The sequence below is a fragment of the Ictalurus punctatus genome, chromosome 8, assembly GCF_001660625.3.
Source record: "Ictalurus punctatus breed USDA103 chromosome 8, Coco_2.0, whole genome shotgun sequence".
NCBI lineage: Eukaryota > Metazoa > Chordata > Actinopteri > Siluriformes > Ictaluridae > Ictalurus > Ictalurus punctatus.
In genome coordinates this window covers 22,736,342-22,744,973 of record NC_030423.2, presented here as the reverse complement: position 1 = coordinate 22,744,973, position 8,632 = coordinate 22,736,342, and positions in this window count along the sequence as shown.

Below are 8,632 nucleotides of genomic sequence, written 5' to 3'. Positions count from 1 at the left end.
GGCGCTCAAACAAACAAACAAACATATAAACCAAAAACTACATATAGTTTTAACTAAATGCTTTCTCTATCGCCATCTGCTGGTAACAATGAAGTGTTTAATTAATTCGTTTAAGTAAAAATTAAATAATGTAATTAATAAGTTATTTAATTTCTCAATCAGATATTTCATTATCAATTCCTTTATATGTACTAACACTATATTAATATTGTGTATTGTGTCTTCAAAGCACTTCTGTAAGTCACTGGATAAATCCATCTTCCAAATTCTGTAAAAGTCAATTTATTCAAATAATGTATTTATTTTAAATCATTATAATTAATCAAATTCGTTTAATTTATCTTCATAATTTTGTAAAAAAAAAAAAAAAAAATTAAACGTTTATTTACTGTAACTAGGCTAGAGTCGCACTGAGATAAAATCTCTTCTACAAGCATGCGTTGATGCAGAAGGCAGCACAGAACATAATATATAACAGTGACATCATTGCAAAAAAATAAATAATACTAATTAAAAAGGAACAATCAATGAATTGCTTAATTATTTCAACACATTTTGCAATAATGGTTTTGATGTTGAGCTTTAAAATAGTGTACAGGGGGATTAAAACATTTGACAAAATATGCAACTCACGTATGCATGCATATTCATGCATTTCATTTGTGTGATTTAAAAAAAAAATACATTAAAGCAGATGAAATGTGATTAGATGATGAAAAAATACCACAGAGGCAGATAACAGTAGGAGTAAAGGTTTTCTAAGATTAATGTGACTAAACCCACAGAAATAAAGTACCAAACTGTACTCTTTCTGGTTTATGATGTGATACCATCACGGAGATCTCGTTTCGGCCTTATTGTGTATCTTTTACTCAAGAAGGTATATGTGCTGTGGTCCTTAAGATACACTATATTGAAACCATATTTATGTTTTCAGGTAAAAGATGAACAAAGGAAAAGTGTAGTTTTGTAACTTTATTTCTGACAGTAGTACACACACACATGAGGTTTTGATGAGGTTGTGTTTTTCATCTAGCTGGCTTGGCGTTTTGATCATTACTAAACATTTTATGATTATTTCATGATTTTATAGTTCAACATTAGGGCCATTTTTATAGAGCATTAGTGTGTTGAGATGCTGTCAAATAACTTTTATAAACCTGAATACTAAACTAATAAACAAAGAACTTGTAAAAACAAATGGCAAGAATGGCAAAATGTGTAAGCTTAGAGTCCAGAGTGTTTCTGATGACAAACACAACAAAAGACAATCCAAGCCTAAAAAGGTCTTAAAAGCCTAAAAAGATCTTAGACATGCTGCAGATTTTTTAAAGATTTTTAAGTCCAAATTTAAAACACTGTTTTTGTCTTTCTGTTTAGTCGTTACACTTATTTTTAATTATTTCATTATCTAATTTATGCCTTATGTTCTTTTATTTTGATTTTAGTCATGTAAAGTACGTTGTATATGAAATGTCCTATGGAAATAATTAGTCATAGTTTTGAGCATACAGTGGTGCTTGAAAGTTTGTGAACCCTTTAGAGTTTAGAAACTGAATTCAGTTTGTAAAAGCCCAAGCATTAAAAAGATTACCACTGACTCTGCATTATTTACTCATTTAACCCTCAATGCAGTAAACCGTAGCTGTGTGTAAATTTAGTGGAAATTTTTCAAAGACGATCCCTCCCAACAGTCATAAGATTAACGGGTTATCAGATTATCTGACTTGTACATAAGCTCTTGAGCACATATTTCCTTTTCCATCTAATTCTTAATTTCAGTCTCAACCAGTCACACAGAGAAGCCTCATAGTAAAAATGACCGTCATCATCCTTAAAGTAAATGACTGCAGCACATTAACTTTACAAATATAATGAATCTACTTGAATATTAAGCACATAAAATAAATGATGTACAATCCTGAACTTTACACCTACAAAGCTGAGTAAGGAATGAAACAATGAAAAATGGGATTGTATTATTAATGTTACGTTTATCAGTTATGTTAAATGTTGTGCCACATCTGAGGCACATGTCATGTTACAGAGAAATTGCAAAAGCATAAACTCCTCTGTCCCGAAGATATCGGAAAACGTAAAGTTACAGCTTTACCTCTGACTGTTACAAAGCGCTGAAACTGGAGACTTACATAAATGTTAAATAATTACAGAATTGTGAATTCATTAGCACTGTGGTACAAACAGTGTTCAAATGTATATTTGTGTCACATTTTTGCTAATCTATGTTTTGGTAATTTAGGTTATCATTCATCTTTAGATTAGGAACGTCCTGTAAGGAACACATCACTGGTATCATTTTAATCCCTTTGACTTGAATTAGGCTCATAATTATAATAACTAAGTAATAATAATGTAAATAACCCATTTAATAGGAGATGATAGTCTTTCCCAGACCTCAGAGTGTCCCCACACTGCTTCTTGAGAACCACAGTCATAAAGCACATGACAATAAATTTAGATTGCTCACTTCGTTCATGTTTCCTGTGATTATAGAAATCTTTGATGATAAAATCAAGTGGTTAGTGCTACACGCTTGCAGACACATCCATGTTACACAATGTCAAAAGCTTACAGTTGAACACGTCATTTCAATGTTGAACATTGAGATATTCTCCAACAACAGGTCATCAAGACCTGTAAACAAAGTTAAAATGTGAATTAAACATGATAAAATCTTAAAGTAATCACACTGACAGATGTCTTACCTATAATCACTCACAATTTAGGCAATCATTAAAGATTTCTACAATGGATATTAAAAGTCTACACACCCCTATTAAAATGACAAGTTTTTGTAATGTAACAGAATGACATAAATCATGTGAGAACTTTTCCCACCTTCAATGTAAAATTACAGTCAAATGTAAAAAAAAAAAAAAAAAAAAAAAAAAAAACACAATCAGAATCAATCAAAATTGATTTTATAACACCACTCAGTCTTTTGGCTGTGTGGCACATCTTCCCACTCTTTCTTGAAAAATTATCTTCAAAAACATCAAATTGTGAGGGTATTTCCTATGCACAGCCCACTTCAGGTCACCCCACAGATTTGTAGTTGGATTCAGGTCTGGGCTCTGACTAGATCATTCAAAAACATTGACCTACTTTTGGTTAAGCCATCCCTCCACTTTGACAAAGGCCCCAGTTCTGACTGAAGAAAATCAGTCATAAAGCATGATGCTGCCACCACCATGCTTCACTGTAGTTTAGTCACCACTTCACTATTAGTGGTGATTGTATGCACCAAACAAACCTTTTGAAATTGGTCTCATCAGACCATAACACATTTTGCCACATGATTTAGGGTGATGTAGATGGGCGTGGATGTTTTTTGTGAGAAAGGACTTCCGTCTAGCAACCCTACCCCATAGCCCAGAAATTTGAAGAGTACGAGAGATTAATCAGTACATGCAGAGAGTAATCAATACTTGTCAGATATTCCTGCAGCTCCTTTAACGGTGCTGTAGATCTCTTGGCAGCCTCTGTGGTAATATTTTGACTTCTCCTTCTGTAAATTTTGGAGGGACATCATGCTCTTGATAATGTTACTGTAGTGCTCCATCTTTTCTATTTGTTGATGGTGGCCTTCACGGTGTTCCATGGTGCATTTAATGTTTTGGAAATTCTTTTATACACCTCTTTTATACCCCTTCCTTTTGACAGTGAGATACCACACATGTTTTGTAAGCTCTTTGCGGACCATGGCTTCAGCAGTAAGATGAAACCAAGATCTGAACAAAATCTTGCAGAAACAGCTGATTTATATTTGGGGTTAATCAGAATAATTTAATTGATAACAGCTGTATGATAACTACTTTTGAACACAGCCACATCCGTAATGATAAAAGACTGTGGAAACTTATGCAACCAGTTTTTGTAATTTTTAAAAAAAAAAATTATTTTTCCCTAAAAATGTTTCTGATTGTTCTTCACTTAATACACTGTAATTTCACATTGAGGGTGGGAAACCTGCCATTTTAACAGGGGTGTTTAGACTTTTTATATCCAGTATATATATATATATATATATATATATATATATATATATATATATATATATATATATATATATATATATATAGTAGAAATAACTTCTTGTAGGCATTTTGCATAATTGTTCGCCAGGCTTCCTGGAATTTTTGACCACTCTTCCATGCAATATTCTTTCAGTTAAAAAATGTTTGAGGGTTTTCTTGCATGTACTGCCCCACAAATCTTCCCACAACATTTCAATGGGATTCAAATCCAGGTTTTGAGGCCATTCCATAACCTTCCATTTCTTCTTTTTGAGCCATTCCTTGGTGGATTTGCTAGTGTGCTTGGATCATTAACCTGTTGAAAGGTCCACTTTTGGTTCTACTCCAACTTTCAGACAGATGGCCTCTAATTATCTACAATGAATGAATGCAAGCTGTCCAGTCTCTGAGGCAGTGAAGTAACCCTAAACCATAACATTTCCACCACCGTGCTTCACAGTTGGTATGAGGTGCTTCTCCTGAAAAGCTGCCTTTTGTCTGTGCCAAGCAACTCTTTCTTTGATTCGTCTGTCCAGATCACATTATATAAGGCCTGGTCTTTGCCTATGTGCTCATTGGCAAACTGTAGTCTTGCAAAAACTAAGACATGCCTCCCATGCAGGCCAATTTTGTGCAATCTCTTTCTTATTGTGGAAGCATGCACTTCGACACCAATAGTTGCAAGACTTACAGTTGCAAATCCTGTGATGGAATTTTGGAGTCTGCTCTTGGGTTCAATTAGCTGGGACGACCAATCCTGGACAAATTGGCAGTTGTTTGAAATATGTGCCGTTTATAGATTATTTTTCTTACAGTGGAATGATGTATCTCAAATAATTTGTCGATGTTTTTAAATCCCTTGCCAGACTCATAGGCATCCGCAACCTTTTTAGCTGAAAGCCTTACAGAACACTTTAGATCTTGGCATGGTGAGACCACAATCAGTAGCAAAGGGAACACCAGGCACTAGATATGAGAGGGATATAAATAAGACAGGTTCAACCTGCACTTCCGAATCAGGTTCTGATCACTGGCATCCAAACACTTGATTCTAATTTTATGGATTTGAAGGTGTGATAAATGTTGGGGTGTACTGACTTTTTCCATGTGACTGATCTTTTTTTCGTTCATTTACATTGTGAAAATAACACAAATATCTCAATTTTATGTGTATCACCTTTATTAATAGGCACTGTTTCAAAGAAGATCAAATATTTGCTCGTTCAAATATGTCAAAAAAGCCAACACTTTCCATGGGGTGTACTTATTTTTTAACATGACTGTATATAATGTATTAATCTAGTGTAATGTGCACATTTATATTGTCGGTAAGTCTGTTTTTACCTTTTGCTTTTCATGTGTTTCATTCTGTCATTTTCTGGTTGCACAGTTGCACCGATCCTTTCCATCTAGCAAAACTGTTTCAAGAGTAAAATAGGCTTCCAGGAAACTGTCATTTGCATATACTTATAGATCGTCCATGAGATATGGAATAGAATTAGGTTAAAGAGTCAGAGTAAAACTTAAACGGCTGAACAAAATGTGCCTTTTGGGGGGACATGTTTAGGTGGCATGCTAACCATGGGGTTACATAATTAGGTGGCATGTTAATTACGACCTCATTTAATTTTACTGCTCAATACTCATAGAAAGATTTATATTTATTAAACCTCGCTATAGGGCTAAGGTTTTCTGCCTTTCACGTGACAGGACCTTTCTTTTTGTCCTCAAGAAAAGTGATGTGGCTACTTCTAACTAAGCAAGGGAAGTGGGTTTGGTGTAATGAAAAACAAGTAAATAAGTTAATAGGTTATGTTGCAGTGTAAAGTTGGGCTGATGCAATCTCTGAAATGAAGATAATAACAATTTTGCTAAGCCTGTCAGTGCTGCAGCATAGGAGATAAGCAGGAAGGGAAACCACAGCGGTCTTGCTAATGCATGCTCAGTATACATTTAATTTGCACTCATTTAAAAGGTTAAAACCAGTATTAGATTGAATTACAATTAATAATTTTGTACTCTTATACAGAATACAATCTTAGTTTAGAGCTAAACAGTTTTAGAGATCTGAACTGATTTAAACAGTTTTAGAGATCTGAAAAATCTACGATTTTTTCAAAAAAACATTCCTAGCTAAGTTTATTGGGCTGGTTTCTGAATACAGATGAGCAATTGGCAACTGTACGCAAAATGCATGACTTGGTAAATCGAGGTCATCTAGTGGTCAAGTTGCAACTCGTGCTATAGGGTGTCGATTCATTCATTATTTCTATACTATATTTAACAATTGTCACAAAGCAACCTCCTGGAGCACTGGATAGTGGGTTTATAAATGATTACAATACACACTTGTAGAAGGATAAAGGCAAACAGTACTGAGTATGTTGAAAGGATGTTCAGTATGAGCAGATTGTGAGAAAGAGTCTGGGTTGAGCACAGGTCATTCTTTTTTTATTATTGCAGCAGTTCTTTGAAAGTATAAATCTACAGAATCCAGGTGAGATTCATGGAAAAGAATTGTTGCTCTACATAAAGATGGCCTAGGATATAAGAAGATTGCCAAGACCCTGACACTGAGCTGCAGCACGGTGGCCAAGACCATACAGCGGTTTAACAGGACAGGTTCCACTCAGAACAGGCCTCGCCATGGTCGACCAAAGAAGCTGAGTGCACGTGCTCAGCATCATATCCAGAGGTTGTCTTTGGGAAATAGACATATGAGTGCTGCCAGCATTGCTGCAGAGGTTGAAGGGGTGGGGGGTCAACCTGTCAGTGCTCAGACCATACGCCGCATGCTGCATCAAATTGGTCTGCAGGGCTGTCGTCCCAGAAGGAAGCCTCTTCTAAAGATGATGCACAAGAAAGCCCGTAAACAGTTTGCTGAAGACAAGCAGACTAAGGACATGGATTACTGGAACCATGTCCTGTGGTCTGATGAGACCAAGGTAAACTTATTTGGTTCAGATGGTGTCAAGCGTGTGTGGCGGAAACCAGGTGAGAAGTACAAAGACAAGTGTGTCTTGCCTACAGTCAAGCATGGTGGTGGGAGTGTCATGGTCTGAGGCTGCACGAGTGCTGCCGGCACTGGGGAGCTACAGTTCAGTGACGGAACCATGAATGCCAACATGTACTGTGACATACTGAAGCAGAGCATGATGTATGCAGTATTCCAGCATGATAACGACCCCAAACACACCTCCAAGACGACCACTACCTTGTAGCCATGTAGCTCTGGTGGTTTAGACATTAATGGCTGTGTGTTGAGTTATTTTGAGGGGACAGAAAATTTATACTGTTACACAAGCTGTACACTCACTACTTTACATTGTAGCAAAATGTCATTTCTTCATTCATTGTTGTCACATGAAAAGATATAATCAAATATTTACAAAAATGTGAGGGGTGTACTCACTTTTGTGAGATACTGTATATATATATATATATATATATATATATATATATATATATATATATATATATATGTTGTGTGTGTGTATAGATATATAATATACATTGTGTGTGTGTGTGTGTGTGTGTGTGTGTATATAGATATTGATATATACAGATATATACATATAGATATCTTAAATAGTTTTTTTTTAATCCATTTATTGTTTCTTGAGTACTATTAGGAACAATGCATCTCAATATTTGTGGAACAAAACTATAAATAGCTGACTAACAGTTGACTCATTTCTCTTGATCTAGTTTTTTAATTTCATGTGGTTCAACAGTATAGGCTATGAGTAGGTGATTTTGCCATGAGACATCCTTTGTCTTAGTCATTTACGTCAGTTTTATTGAAGGTACTGATGACTTGTTACCACAGACATTTAAGTGCATAATAACTAGGGTGCAGTTCACACAGTGTGTGTGTGTGTGTGTGTGTGTGTGTGTGTGTGTGTGTGTGTGTGTACTCTCATCAGCATTCTTCTTACCTCATCTGTAGACAATGAGAGTGCCTGGTCCTGTGGGGAGGCATCTGCTGCATCTGTGTTCCCTGCCAAATATGCTGTGTATTTTGGTTATCTGAAAAGTAATTTGCAGTCTGTAATTATTTGTAGCAACTCTGGTACCGTCCTTCAGCTTGTTCCTTACTTATCATTTCATCCAAGGTTTTTGGTTTAGGCATGTTCTAATTGTTTTTGAAACTGCAACATCATGAACATTTCCTAAAGTATACTCTCACTGATGTTGCATATTTGTTCACAATTTTATATACGTTCCTGTGGTCGTTTTGTCTTATGGACATAATATCAGAACAGCACCATTGATTCAGCTCCCTTCTGGCCACACACCTGTATTCACTGTCCTCTCAGTAGATTATATCAGTAGATATTCCTCTCAGAGGGAATGAACAATGAGATGTGGTCTGAGAATTCAAATGGTGTTAGTGGACTTGTCCTGTAGACTCCTTGAATGTTTGGGTAAACATTGTACAATATATTTTCTAACCACGTGTTGGGCCAGACACATGTTTATAAAAATTGGGGAGTACAGTCTTCAGGTTTGTTTGATTAAAGTCCCCAACAACAATGATCGCTGCTTCTGGTGCTTTGCTTGCTGCTTGTTAATGACTGCAGCTAATGTTTTAG